The sequence below is a fragment of the Lactuca saligna genome, chromosome 3 (assembly GCF_052625555.1).
Source record: "Lactuca saligna cultivar CGN05327 chromosome 3, ASM5262555v1, whole genome shotgun sequence".
NCBI lineage: Eukaryota > Viridiplantae > Streptophyta > Magnoliopsida > Asterales > Asteraceae > Lactuca > Lactuca saligna.
Window position 1 is genome coordinate 140,337,071 of NC_136419.1, and position 15,264 is coordinate 140,352,334.

Consider the following 15,264-nt stretch of genomic DNA (forward strand, 5'->3'; position numbering starts at 1 on the left):
TACCGACACCTGACAAAGTCTCTGCCAAAGAGTCTCAAATGATGCCTACTACTCAGGCCTCCATCTAAACACAACATCCTTCCTCGTCAACTTAGTGTGAGGAACTTCAATCTTGGAGATGTCTCAAATGAATCTCTGATAATATCCTGTCAAACCGAGGTAACTCCGAATCTTAGACGGAGGCTGAACCTCACATAACCAGAAATCACACTAGGAGAACTTGGTATATCACCTCTCCATCCTCAAAACCCCAAGAATCTCATGCAAATGCTCCTTATGTTTCTCTGTGGTCGACAATCACTGAACGGTCCAACATGGGCCTACACAAACGGTTCATGAGATCCATGAACGTTGCTAGTGCATTAGTGAGTCCAAAAGGTATCACCACAAACTCGTAATATCTATAACAAGTTCAGAAGGCCGTCTTTTCAATATCATCCTCTCGCACCCTCGTCTGATGGTAACCACACCTCAGATCGATCTTGGAAAACCAAGACAACCCCTACAACTGATCGAAATATCATCAATCCTCAAAATGGATAATGGTTTTTCACCGTTAGCTTGTTCAATTCTTGATAGTCAATATACATCCGATGCAAACCATCCTTTTTCTTGAGAAAAAGGATCGGTGCTCCCCACGGAAAACTACTTGGCTGAATAAACTCATTTCCTAACAGATCCTGAAGCTGAGAGGATAACTCATGCATCTCGGGTGGCACAAGGCAATACAGTTCCTTGGAAATCAATGCCACACCAGGTGTCATATCAATATGAAACTCCACCTGCCACTTGGGAGGCATACCTGACAATCATCCGAAAAAAAATCAAGGAAATCATGCACAATAAGAACGTCAAGAATGGAAATCGGTCTCTTCTCATCAACCCGAGTATCCACCACATATGCCAGATAACCCATGCACATATGCTATAAACACTGCCTTGCCCTGACGGTAGAACAAAAGGTTGATCTCATCCTCATACACTCGCCGTAAATGGTAAGCACTCCCCCACTAGGATCTCAAAACGTCACCAATTACTGCTCACAGTCAATTAGATCCCCAAAACGGCTCAACCATTCCATAACCACGATAGCGCAGACATCTCCCATTGCAATAGGAATAAGGTCGATCGGATACCCAAAAATAACAATCTACAGTACACATCACCGATAGATGTCAGTAGCGGAGACTGCATGATCATTAGCAATAGAAATCCTCAATGGCCAACTCAAGGCCTCACGAGCAATGCTAAAACCATGACAAAAGGATGATAACACAAAAGATCGACTCGCACCATAGTGAAATAACACTAGAGCACGTACAAAATTCACAAGGAAAGTACCTAACAAGAGCAATATCATAAGAAAACATAAAACAAATCAACAAAAATATTAAAGAAACACATACCAACCATGATATCCAGTGCTGCTCTGGCCTCTTCTACTGTCAACTTAAACACTCTCCCTCTAGCCCTTGGAGCATCGGCCTTCCCCTATCGGCCATCAATAATATGCAAGGTTGTGGGAGCCAGATCATGAACCGTCCTCAATGCAAGTTGAGGACACTTGGACCTAGTATGACCTGTCTGGTTGCAATTGAAGCTAACCCGAAATCCTTTGGGACAATCCTTTTCCATATGCCCCTCCTCTCCATACATGTAACAAATAGTCCCTGATCGACATTGTCCCTCATGACCCTTTCCACACTTGCTACAAGTTCGGCCCTTCTGGCTTCCAACTTTTGAGTAAACAAGTTTGAACCTCTTAGTCGCCGGTTGTGACTGCACTGGCCTCCTATCTCTATCATGAGTCTCCCCCTCTTCTCTCTCATGTGTCTCCAACTCAATCTCCATCCTCTTGACATTGGTCTACAACTACACCAATGTTCAATATGAAGTGTTCACCATGAAATCATATATATCCCTCTTTAGGATACTCAGATATGAACTCACATGTGCCTACTCCGAAGACACATGTTTAAGGCAAAACAAAGCCCTTTCATGGAACTTCCTGGTGATCTCAGTCGCCATCTTTGTCTTTTGCTTGAGAGATAGGAATTCTTATGCTAACCGCTCTTTCTCAACCAATGGCACAAAATCATCTCTAAATATATCATTAAATCTCTCCGAAGTCACTACAGAATGCTCCAGAGGAAAGTAGTCATCCATCACAAACTTCCACCAATCCTTCACTCCCAAGAGAAGCAGGTTCAATTTAAGGCGAACCTTCAAATTCTGTGAAAAGGAGCAAGTGTAGAAACAACCCTATACATGATAAATTCATCTTATCTTAGAAATCATGTCCTGTATCCCATTAATCTTTGGTGGCTTCATGTTGTTGAAGTCCTGGTACCACAACGAATCACCACCCTACGGTCTCGCATCAACAACGGTTGCGACAACAACAGCCTCAGGGACGGACACATAGCGTTCATCAAAAGTATCGATCAACATGGTCTTAATAGACCTGAACATCTCTGGTATGGCCTCCCTGATCGCCACATCCACCTTAACGGAAATGATCCTATGGATCCCATCACCACTAGCACTCGGCCTCTCGGGGTCGCTAGAGCCTGAACCTCGGGTAACGACCATACTGAAACATACATGAAAACTATTACAAACATTCTAAGGAGCATACACAAACACTTAGACACTCCTTCAAGTTCCTCATTACACTAAGATTCCTTCTTGAGTCGCATATGGATCCAATGCTTTTAGTAGTAAGGGCCCAATACTACCTTCCATACGAATCCAGTTTTCTCTTTTGAAATTTTTTTGTTTTACTTTTGAAAATCTCTTATGAAAACTCTCAGATCCTTAGTTTGAGTTCGGAATCCCACAAGTGTTCATCTAAATTCCTCAAACCAGGGCTCTGATATCAATATGTAACATCCAAATTTCCAAACCAAAATTTTTATTTTTAAATTCATATTATAAACATTATTTGTAAAAACCATCTCAAGAAAATAAAAAATGTCAAATATAAATCATCATTAATAATTCTTCACTTACTCTTCCACATTTGATCAAACCCTTTACATTTGATTAAATCTTTGACATTATCCAAGCCTTCACATATGATCAAATCCTTTACATTTGATTTGTGACAACCCGAAAATTTCTATCCTCTACAGTCAAACATTTCATTAAAATTCAAACTCATTTTTGTTATCTTTTAGCACAATTAGGAGTTTATTTGAGCGTTCGGAGCCTTGTACACTTAAGGGATAAGTGTCGGGGTTTATCTGCTGAAGTTATAACACAAGGAACGAGACATAAAATCGTGACAAAGAGTTCACGGCCATAACAATGGAGTTTACGGCCGTAAACTCCCCCTATATGGTCAAGTTTTAGCCATTTGTTTCATTCTTCCTTTCCCTTGGATGATTTACTCCCAAATCCTCTCAAGTATCATCCCGATCTTCGTCCCCGATCTTCAAAACTCGTAAGTTTATTGCCCTAACTAGTTGATATCTTACATGAACTAGTGATCTTACATGATTTCATCTGTAAAATCATTCCATTTTGTAGATCTTCAAGTTTCACCAAGAACACACACTAGTGTTCTTGGCCAAAACCGATCAGTGCAAGCTCCTATATCGTAAGTACTCTTGTTCTAACTCGTTTTACACTAGGTTTAACATGTTTAGGCCTTAGAAAACACAAAGAAACACTAGATCAAAGGAGTTTATGGCCAAGACATGTTCTTGGGTCGTAAACCCCTATAAGTGGTGCAAATGGCACCCTAGTCCCTTACCAAGCCTTGGATCTTAGTGTAGAACCTTACACCATTGAACTAGGGACTTCAAGAAACGAAATGGTACTTCATACCATGTGTTTACGGCTGTAAACTCATGGGGAAGTAGTCCCCAGGCCGTAAACACATGTAAGGGTCATTCTTGGACCTTAAACTCACCTAGCCTCTTGTTTAAGCGTTGGAACACTTAACCACATAAGACACCTTACCTTTAAGCCTCATTTGGAGACCCATTTGAGAGTTTACGACCATGAGTAAACTCCCCTGGGCCGTAAACTCCAATAAGTATGGTCCATTGACCATAAAATCAGTTAAAATGCCTTGCATTCCTTTGTTGCAACCCAATGGCCTCCTAACACTTTGACCAAAGTGTTTTTGAAAGACCCCAACTTTCGTATTTATGAAAGACCCAAACTTTCATACTATTCTAATATTATTCTTAAGTTACTTCCTCAAAACATGCTACATGCATATTTATAAAACAATATTTTATATTGATAAAATGATTACAAAGGATTGGATACAAACCGACTAAGTTTTATTACATTTCATGTCTAACCAGGAATCTACTATTCATATACATACATGAGCATTAAAATATAGATAAATAGTATTAACTATTCTAAATCTTTCAGTAGTATAAAACTATATAGGATATGATGGGTTTTATACAAACAATCCTATGTGTGCATGCAACCCTAGTATTGGATCTATGTTTTCACTATTAGTTATACAACTTTATGAACACAAAAAGAAACCTGGCATGCTACTATAATTTTCGAAATTCATATATAAAGCTAGAATACATACCTTTTGTTGTTATATAGCAATAACAACTAGTTCCTTGAATTTCCTTAGCTCTTGAAAGCAAGTACCACAAGTGTAGTACCTCTAATGGAGTCACAAACACCATATGCAACTTGGATGAAGAGGAGAAGTAAGGAGGCTGCCCAAAAACGACTAGAAACCCTAGAGAATCAGTTGTCCACGTTTTTGGGGCCTAAGGGGTCCTTTATATACTTGTGTGGGCTGCTAGGGTTTCAGACAAAACCCTAATGGATAGCTTAAACTCTAAGCAGCCCATGGAACCTTTTGGACAAGGCTATGGACGAAAATGTGATGGGCTTCCATCATAATTTCGTTCACCCCTTATTCCTTTAGCATTCCTTAGCCCAATAACTCAATTATCCAATAATTGCAGTCCAGTTCCCTATATTTAATTAATCTCTTTTAGTCACAAAATTAATTCTTAATTAATTATTGACTAATATTAATTAAACAATATGATTTCTCCTTTAATATATTATTCTCATAATATATTAATAAATCATATTTAAACCTTTCTCTCCTTAAATCATCCTACACATTGCTATGGTGAAGGCAACCCAAAAGGACCATGCTCATAATCGGGTCAAGTACATACCAAAATAGTTATGGACTTAGACACTAATCCAACAGTCTCCCACTTGGATAAGTCTAATAACTATTTTCCGTATGACTTCAGAACCTGATCAGCAATCGTAGCTTTCAAAAGCCGCTGTCAACTCTGATCTTATCAGATAGCGCGTCCTCTAGATAAGGGATTATATATTCCTCCATTCGCAAGATATCGTATAGACATAAGACATGAATTTCAATCATTCTCTCTATACTGTTTCCCGACTTCCGATTTATGATGACTGACAACAGACTACAATTGAACACATCAACTTAGTCCCGGCTTGGCCAAGCGCTTAGGTGTCATCACTAAATCATCGAGAGGCCCACATATATCGCTTTTATCCCACTTTGGGTAAAAGAAATGGATAAACTTTGACTCAAATGCTCGCTTGCATTTACTGATCGAATCACACACAACAATAAGTTTTATAACACCAAGTTACTGGTGCGTTTACTTATTATCAATGTGCAACCGACCAACAAATAACAACTCACATGTCTCGGTTTCAAGAATATACAATATTATCGTCTCACTAATCACTCGTGATAAAACCATGAAGTGATCCAAGTGAGCGTGGGTTTAATCCAATACTCTAATCTTATCAAAGCACTCATGAACTCTGCAGCAAACTTGTGCCATGTCTAAACACTTCAGACAATCTACAGACACATTCATGACAGTCTTTCTTCATACCTACTCCCAACGTATAACCGACTGTGGATGTTTGAATAACCTAGTTATTCTGGAAGTCAAAACATGCAAAGTGAAACATAACAACAATACTTAATCCTATATGGCCCCAAACTTGTGAGAGTAAATAAAACCCTTCTATTTATCCACCATATTGATTACTCATGATTTATCATTTAATGTTTCGGATAATCAACTCATTACTTGAATTATACCAACAATTGTCCCATGCTCTAAACATGCACACTTTGTTTCCTATGGTCCATGCTTTGTGAAATAGATCACCTGAAAACTTTTCCAATGATGCTCATTTCACAATTCCTTAATCCTAATTATTAGTGTAAGAACACAAGGTTCTTGCCACTACTAGAATATGCTAGATTCTAACATTTTATGCAACGATCCCTTTGCAAAATCATAGCACAAAAGTCACCAAGACGTAGCTAATGAAATTACAAAGTACTTTCTTAGAAATTGTTACAAGACAATTCCATAGATGTGAAGTCTCACATTCAAAGTACATTCCTTTGAACATCCTTCTTGCATAAAAGTTTCTAATCTAGGCATAGACTCTCAATATCCAACTCCCAATATGGAAACATTTCCACATTTTCCATATGACAACTCATTCTTAATAGAATCTTATCTATTCATAATAATGTCGATATGGTCCATCCAATACCATACTTCCAACTACTTACAAGCGATCAATCCTCAGCGAACTTTGGATCGTCCTTTGATAGTTGTTAAATTCTTTCAGTCAAAACCAATTCTAGTCCTTTTTCCCTCTTAATGCGCTAGACATTTGGAAAATTTTAGAATGGTAAAATACTATAGCATTTACAATCGATCCTATACCCGAAGCGTATGGGACACGATGCATAATGTCTTACATAAAGATATGATACTTTACCAATCTTTTGCCATAATATTTTATGTGTCATGTTCTCACAATTTGAACTATGAAGAGGGATGCCGTAATCATAATCGAATTTTAAGAACACACAATGTATCCTTTGACTGAAAATATTAAAATTTCTTAATCTAAGCTTTAGATTTTGAAACAGAGTATAATATTCTCTCCCTTAATTATAGCAAAACAACTTTTCAACCCATGCAACTTTGCAAATTGTATCTTTGTTTTTCTATAATTAATATTGCTAACTTGCAATACTCGCCATAAGCATAACACTTATGCTCCCACTATCATGATGATTATCATATAAGCATAACATTTATGCTCCCACTAGCTTTGACATGTATTCAGAAAACAAATGAACTTCCAGAAAACAATGCCTATTGAATTTCTGAAATTCATATTTCTAATACCAGATGCTTCGATAAGCCTTTATCTAAGCTTCTTAACCTTATACACCTTTGCCTTAGATAGCTCATATGTGTGTTTAAACAATTCATAACTTATGTTACTAAGTTCCAAATGTTGAAACTAATTGCCAAATCTCACAATTCGAACTATGGAAAGGGATGCCGTAACCATAATCGAATTTGAGAATACAATTTTCTCAATTGCTATCTTCTTAAAATCTCTCTTAGTGAAAGCATTTCCTCACAGTCATTTTCATGAAGGAGGGAATCTTATGACACTTAGATTTTATGGTGTATGAGTTCCTATCCATGTGAATTTGCCAAAACCAAGGTTTGCGACAAATCCAAACTCATATGGACTGAACTTTCTTAATCTTGATTTCTTGCCCTATGGTAACACGAGTACCCACCATGTCTTCCAAGTAGTTTAGTAACTTGTCCTTACATATCAATTTACTTTACATCGACTAAGGCTTTAGTGTGTATTCAAATGAGAACTCATAGAACTCATATACACAATTAACTCAATTGGAATGGCACAGAAACAAAACAATGTCAGCACAATAGGTTGTAAACCTCAAGTCGTGTGCTAGTGATGATCGATAAGGTTTATTCTTGATTTGTTCTTGAAACTTTTCAAGACCATTAAGACTCCCACTGACTTCTTGACATATAAGATTCTCTTGTCAAGAAACATTTCTTGACAAACAAATATTCAAGAGTTAGTGAAGCATTTATCAAGACAAAACACTTCACACAATTGGTCCTAGTTGGTCTTTGTCTTATCCAAGACAGCACAACTTACCAATTTCAAATGTGCAAGAATAAGAAAACTTTTCCAAATTCCACATTTGATGAGTGTTATAAACCTACTTAAGACTTTTCACTCAATGTCACAATCTTGACTCTAAGACTTGATATTGGAACGAAGTATGATTGACTTATTGATATATCCATTTCTACAATACTTGATACCTCTTCTTAGACATGCAAATGCACTAAGACTCACTTAGAGGATCAATTGAGATATGGTATTAATCATTAAGACTTCATCATAAAAAAAAAGGTACTCTCCCTTCTTCTTAGAATAGAGAAACTTTTATCTTTCTGCCTACTTGATTCTTCTTTATTCGTTCTACTATTCATTGAAACTTTTTCAATCAACTTAGAATTATACTTAATCTTATAAGTATAATCATATTTACTAAGCTTTAGTAAGTCATGACAAATATCTTTGTTAATCTTGTGGTGGACTTGATCAATACACAACCTTGTGTACTTGATCTCCTTGTCCTTCAATTGACACTTTTCCAAAGAATTAGTCTAAGTTTCCCAAATGTGAAGGTTTTTCATTCATCATACAATACACATTGCATGATTCCAAGTTTCTGTCCAATTGAAACTTGGGCGATGAGAAACTCTCCCTATTTGGTAAACGTTTGACATTTGCACAAATAACATAATTAAGAATCAAATCCATTATGCTAATAATATAAGTACATGAACATCAATTTTTCATATATTTCATTGTAAGGATAAATAAATAACACAAAATCAAAATTTATTTTATTGCGGAAAAACTTGTCCTTACAATGCAATTCAACTGAAAAACTATGTTAACAATCTATTCTAACTCCAAGTTGTAGCTCAAGAATCCATTCTTCAAGTAATGCGATCGAAATCCATTTCTTCATGATCAGATTCAGCTCACTTCTTTTCTCAAGCTTCCTCTCTTTTCTTCGATCCTACAAAACATCAAAATGTAATCTTATCACATCATGTATTAAGAATCTATAATAGGAACTCAAAAGAGTTAGATAATGGATTTTACCTGAAGTAGAGCCATACGTCCTGACTCTCCCATCTCTTAGATCTTTCAGGTAGTTAGGGCAGCTTCGTCTCCAATGCACCTTCTCTTGGCAATAAAAGCAAATGGGCTCCTTTGGCACAACACTTCCAATGTTTCCAGTGTCCATTGAAGTTTAGGAGTTTGATTCACTAGACAAATTTGCTTGACCAGCACGCCAAATCATTGCTGATTCAGCAGCTATAAGCAAATAGGTGAGATCAATTAGGGTCACGTCGTGGTCCATCATATAGTACTCTCTAACGAACTCACTATATGATTCAGGAAGTGACTGAAGAACCCAGTCAACAGCCAACTCACTTGAAATCTCGACACCTAACATGTTTAACCTATCAATGTATGACTTCATCTCTAAGACGTGCGCACACACAGGTTTCCCATCTTCGTGTTTACTTGCCAAAAGGGCTTGAGTGAGATTGAACTTTTCAAGCCTTTGAACTTGTGGGTCAGGGAGAATAATTGGAGGAGGTGGAGGAAGTGAAGCATGACTCTCATTTCCTTGATCGTATCTCGGAACGTCATCTTCATTTGGAAAGCTTGTTCCAAAGGATTTGGGAAGACCATTGTAAGATTCAGACATCTACAAAACGGGAGAAAATTCAAGTTAAGTTGATTAGAATTCTTGATGCAACACCCAAATGAAACATCAAGCTAGGATCCAACACAATACTCTACAACCTAGAAGAGGGATGCCGTAATCTAGTTGCAGAATATTTGAAGGTAGGTAAATGACGATTTACCAATTTCCACCATGAAAAACGAAAAAGAAGTTTAAGTTTTAAATGAATTGAAACTCCTAGATCTTTTGAGACTCATTGAACTCTTCAATGGCATGTTTAATCTCAATTATGCCCTACTATTCGTGACTGGGATGCCGAGGATCACAAACAAGGTGTAAATAACCATACGAATCACATGGTGCACCCAATGCTACTATCACCTAATCAATGTGCCGGTTAGCCACACACGCTCCATTGATATATGATAAGCATCGAGCCACCCTTTGCCACCAATGTCATCCCCAAATTAGTGTGCCGGTTAACCACACACGCTCCACTAACGTTTGACAATTGTACGAAGTGTAATTCCATGGGTTAGCATACAATTTCACATTTTGCCTAAAGTAACTATGATTTTGGAATTTGAAAAAGCATTTAGTTACTTTGTACTTCATTATACTTATAATGGAAGGTTTCTGTCCTATTCTACCCATTCGGCTAACGACCCTCCACTAGTCAAGAGTGCGGTGGGTAAGAGTGGATACCCTTTCAATCGCCATTTTATAGGCAATTTCCGTAAACACCCCTTATAGACTAGCTTCGTGAATGAGGCCTACTAACGGTAAGACTGAATTTTTAGTTATACATATATAATATTAAACTTTTAATGTTATATATAGTATAAGGGTGTATTTTACACTTTTAAAATACTAGGTGGTTTAAATTATACTTTTAATTAACCAAAATCATTATGGATTTATTAAATCTCTTTAATTATACACTTAATTAATTTAATAAAACCATAAGGGTTTAATTTGAACTTTTCAAAATCAGGGTTTTGGAATTTAGACTTTCAAAATTAACTTTTAATCAACAATTTAAATTCCAAAACTTGAGGGCAAGTTTTGAAACTCTTCAAAACAATTAGGTTTTAATCTCAGTTAAAATTTTCGAATTTAAGACATTTAAATTAAAATTTTAAATATTAAAACTGTTGATTTAATAATTACCATAAATTAAACAATTAATTTAAATTATTAAATCACAAGGGATTATCTAGATCATGAGGATAATTACCAATTATACATCTAAGATATCCTAATCCCTTGAATCCCTCTCTAAATCTCGAAAATAAGGGATGGGATAATTCAAGATCTTTAATTACCATATTTAACAATTAAAAGATAATTACAAGATATGGGATCATCCAAATCCCTAAAATTTAGGATCTAACCTTGGGGAAGGAGGTAATTTCGAAATCCAAGGGTTGGATAACCCTAGATTTCAAAATCATGGAGGCTAAGGAAAGGATTTGGGAAACCCTAGCAAAAATCGCCATCTAGGGTTTTGCAACCCTAATTGCGAAAATTACCTAGCCTTTAGGGTTTATTAGCCATAAACCCTAATATGTCAAGTTCACAAATTTGAATAAAAGCTAATTGAAAACAAAAACCAATGTCTTTGATACCACTGATGGGTTTTATACAAACAATCCTATGTGTGCATGCAACCCTAGTATTGGATCTATGTTTTCACTATTAGTTATACAACTTTATGAACACAAAAAGAAACCTGGCATGCTACTATAATTTTCGAAATTCATATATAAAGCTAGAATACATACCTTTTGTTGTTATATAGCAATAACAACTAGTTCCTTGAATTTCCTTAGCTCTTGAAAGCAAGTACCACAAGTGTAGTACCTCTAATGGAGTCACAAACACCATATGCAACTTGGATGAAGAGGAGAAGTAAGGAGGCTGCCCAAAAACGACTAGAAACCCTAGAGAATCAGTTGTCCACGTTTTTGGGGCCTAAGGGGTCCTTTATATACTTGTGTGGGCTGCTAGGGTTTCAGACAAAACCCTAATGGATAGCTTAAACTCTAAGCAGCCCATGGAACCTTTTGGACAAGGCTATGGACGAAAATGTGATGGGCTTCCATCATAATTTCGTTCACCCCTTATTCCTTTAGCATTCCTTAGCCCAATAACTCAATTATCCAATAATTGCAGTCCAGTTCCCTATATTTAATTAATCTCTTTTAGTCACAAAATTAATTCTTAATTAATTATTGACTAATATTAATTAAACAATATGATTTCTCCTTTAATATATTATTCTCATAATATATTAATAAATCATATTTAAACCTTTCTCTCCTTAAATCATCCTACATATTGTTATGGTGAAGGCAACCCAAAAGGACCATGCTCATAATCGGGTCAAGTACATACCAAAATAGTTATGGACTTAGACACTAATCCAACAGGATACTCATCACCTGCAATTGTTAAACATTGAGAGGAATAAGCGATAACGCTTAGTGAATTCAATAAATAGATACAATATAATCTTATGCCATATATATACTTCAATGTGGAAAAAGCAAAGAGGAACAACAAGACATATGTGAAATCATGTGACAAGCGTTCATATCAATCAAAGACTTTATTCAAAGATATACTTTTCAATGAGACATAACGATTTCAATACTGGATATGCATCAATAAAGCTTTGGCCCAAATGGCACAGAAGACATATAATTTCTGATTATCAATATGATAGATTTCAAATTTTCACGCCCTGTTTAGCATTTCGGTAGATTTTAGGTTTTCACACCATGTTTAACAATTTGCCAATACCATAGAATAGAGTTCATTCCCTTACGGAGTCATGCTCTACATGGTCGGAGGCTACATACCATTCCTATCTAACTTTCTGCCAATGCCATAGAATATAAGTCATTCTATTACGGAGACATGCACTACATGGCCAAAGGCTACGTACCAGTACTAATGTGAATCTAAGTCCTTTCACTGATCACATGGTCAAAGGTATTATATTTGCTATAAACATAGTGAATAAAATAACACGGGAAAATAACTCAGAATAATAACATTGAGAAGCACATAGTACATATAACACATAACATACAATTGTTCCTATATATTGAATTCACCATAAGTTAATTGGGGGTTAAAATAGTAATTTGGACAACATTTCGGCTTTAAATATGAGTTTCTATGTTAAAAACTGGGAGCTTAATTGAAAACTGGGCTCTGCGAAGGTAGGACTTCAAAAACGAAAAGATAAAATTTTCGGGCTTCTCGGGAGCTTCGGGATGTGTTTCGGGTGCTAAAATTGATACCGGGGCTAATGCGAAAGTCAAAATAAAGAAAATATGGAAAGAGGGGCTCAAAGTGGCAAATTTACAAAGTTAGTTGGCAAGGTTCGCAGCCTCCCTTTATATAGGGCCGAGGCCGAAGTCGGCTGGGAAGGAACCAGGCAGCGAAGCAGCTCGGTGGCATCAGCAGCGAGGGCCACGTCGCATCTGCGAGGCTCGGACGCGAGGAGTGACGAGGAGGAGCGAGCTTCGGACACCAAGGTGAGGCGTGTCGGAAGTCCCTTGGACCGCACTTCGGTCGAATCAGCATGCGATACGCATTGTTTCTTGGAATGGCCACGTCTCCGGTGACGCAGTAGCTTTGTGCGAGGTGACGTAGTTGCTTCGTGTCGGTACTGTTCATGCGAAAATTCTCGGTTTTCGGGCCCCGAACTTCTAAAATCCATAACTTTCGCATACGAGCTCCGTTTTTGACGTTCTTTATATGCACGCGTAGCTAAAATTACGCTCTATAACTTTCGTTTAGACTTCGTCGTTTAATTTTGACTTTATTTTTAATATTATTATTTTTAACAGACCGGGACACGAAAATCCGTTAAAAATTCATAACTTCTTCATCCGACATCCATTTTTGTCAGACTTTTTACCGTTGTACTACAAATGACGAGACCTTCGATTGTCATTTAGGATGTATCGGTCAAATATCGCTCAATCTAAAATTCGAGTTTTTAGCTGTCTACTACTAAGTTGAAACTTCGAAAAATCATAACTTCCTCATATGAAGTCAGATTTTGGCGTTCTTTTTATCGAATTTCTCGGTTTAACGAATACTACGACTTTAATTTAGATTTCTAATGCTAAAAAGTAGTTTATCAAAAACTCACTTTTTATGTCATTCTGTGCCGTGCCGGTTTTGTCGCGGATCTTCGGTTGGTCATAACTTATTCGTTATAACTCGGATTTCGACGAGGTTTTTGCCTACAAGTTTCTAACGAGATTATTTACAACTTTAAATAATTAAGTTTTACTTATTTCAAATTTTATATTTTCACTAAATTTCACTATTTGGCTTTTAATTTGAATCTTATAAGACTTCCAATATTTTCTGAGTGATTCTAAACATAGTTTTACTTCATTTTTAGTAAAAAAAAACATCTTGTTAGAACTCAACACTCAATTTTATTCACTTTTAATAATAACAATACACAATTTCAGAACGTGTATGTTACAATTTTCCACGCCTTAAAATGTTTATACTTGTCTAATTAGTGTTATAATCACTAATTGTATATATACATATGTCTTTATATGTTATTAGGATCATCTTGTGTGTTTAGGTCTTCATTTGACACCAACCACTTATCCGACACTTCCATACAATCCACTCACTATAGGTGAGTTCATACCCCTTAATTAACCTTTTAAATGTCTTTAAATGTTTATAAATGCTTTATGGGGTGGGGGAGTACAAGTTGAATCATGCTAGTTATTATATCAATCACATGTGATTAATAACTAGCATACAAATGGATTTACTATACTTTTAACTATTTTACCAAACAGATTACTTCAAATGACTTTCTCAAACGTTTTTACATGCTTAAAACTCTTTATCAAACTGTCTTATCAAACAAACTACATTCAAATCGTTTTATAAACTGACATTAAGTCATCATTTCTTAGTTATTAAACTTTTCAAAGGTTTTACAAAACTTCTTTTATACTTTTATATTGTCAAATGCATACCTATATATGTATAGTTATATAAGTAATGTTTAAAGGACTTAGGATGGCTAGCTCGCTTTATTTCTTTTTCCTAGTTGGGATGTGGCCTTAGAGCACCGGTTATTCATCCGAATGTCGTCTAAATATTAGTTATATATCATGTATACATATATAGACATAAAAGTTCCATCAGTCAGTTAAGTACCTTTGGGTAGCAAAGGCATACTTTCGGTTATACACGTACATTAATAGTAACTATAATAGGTATAGTGAGGAGATACTACTTACTATTCCAAGTACAAGGAATCACACAAGAGTCAGTTCATTCATGAGTCTATACTAATACGTTACATACTATATGAAGAGATACGTTTACATAAATACGTTTACATAGATACGTTTACAGAGATACGCTTACATTAATACGTTTACATAAATACGTTACGTTTACATAGATACGCTCACATGAATACGTTTACATAAATACGTTTACATTGATACATTTAATAGATAGTATTACATAGAATCTATTACAAACGTTTCGAGAATTACCATTCCACACCCAAGACTGTTAGCTACAGTAGGGAAAATGCTCATCGACGGATGTCTATG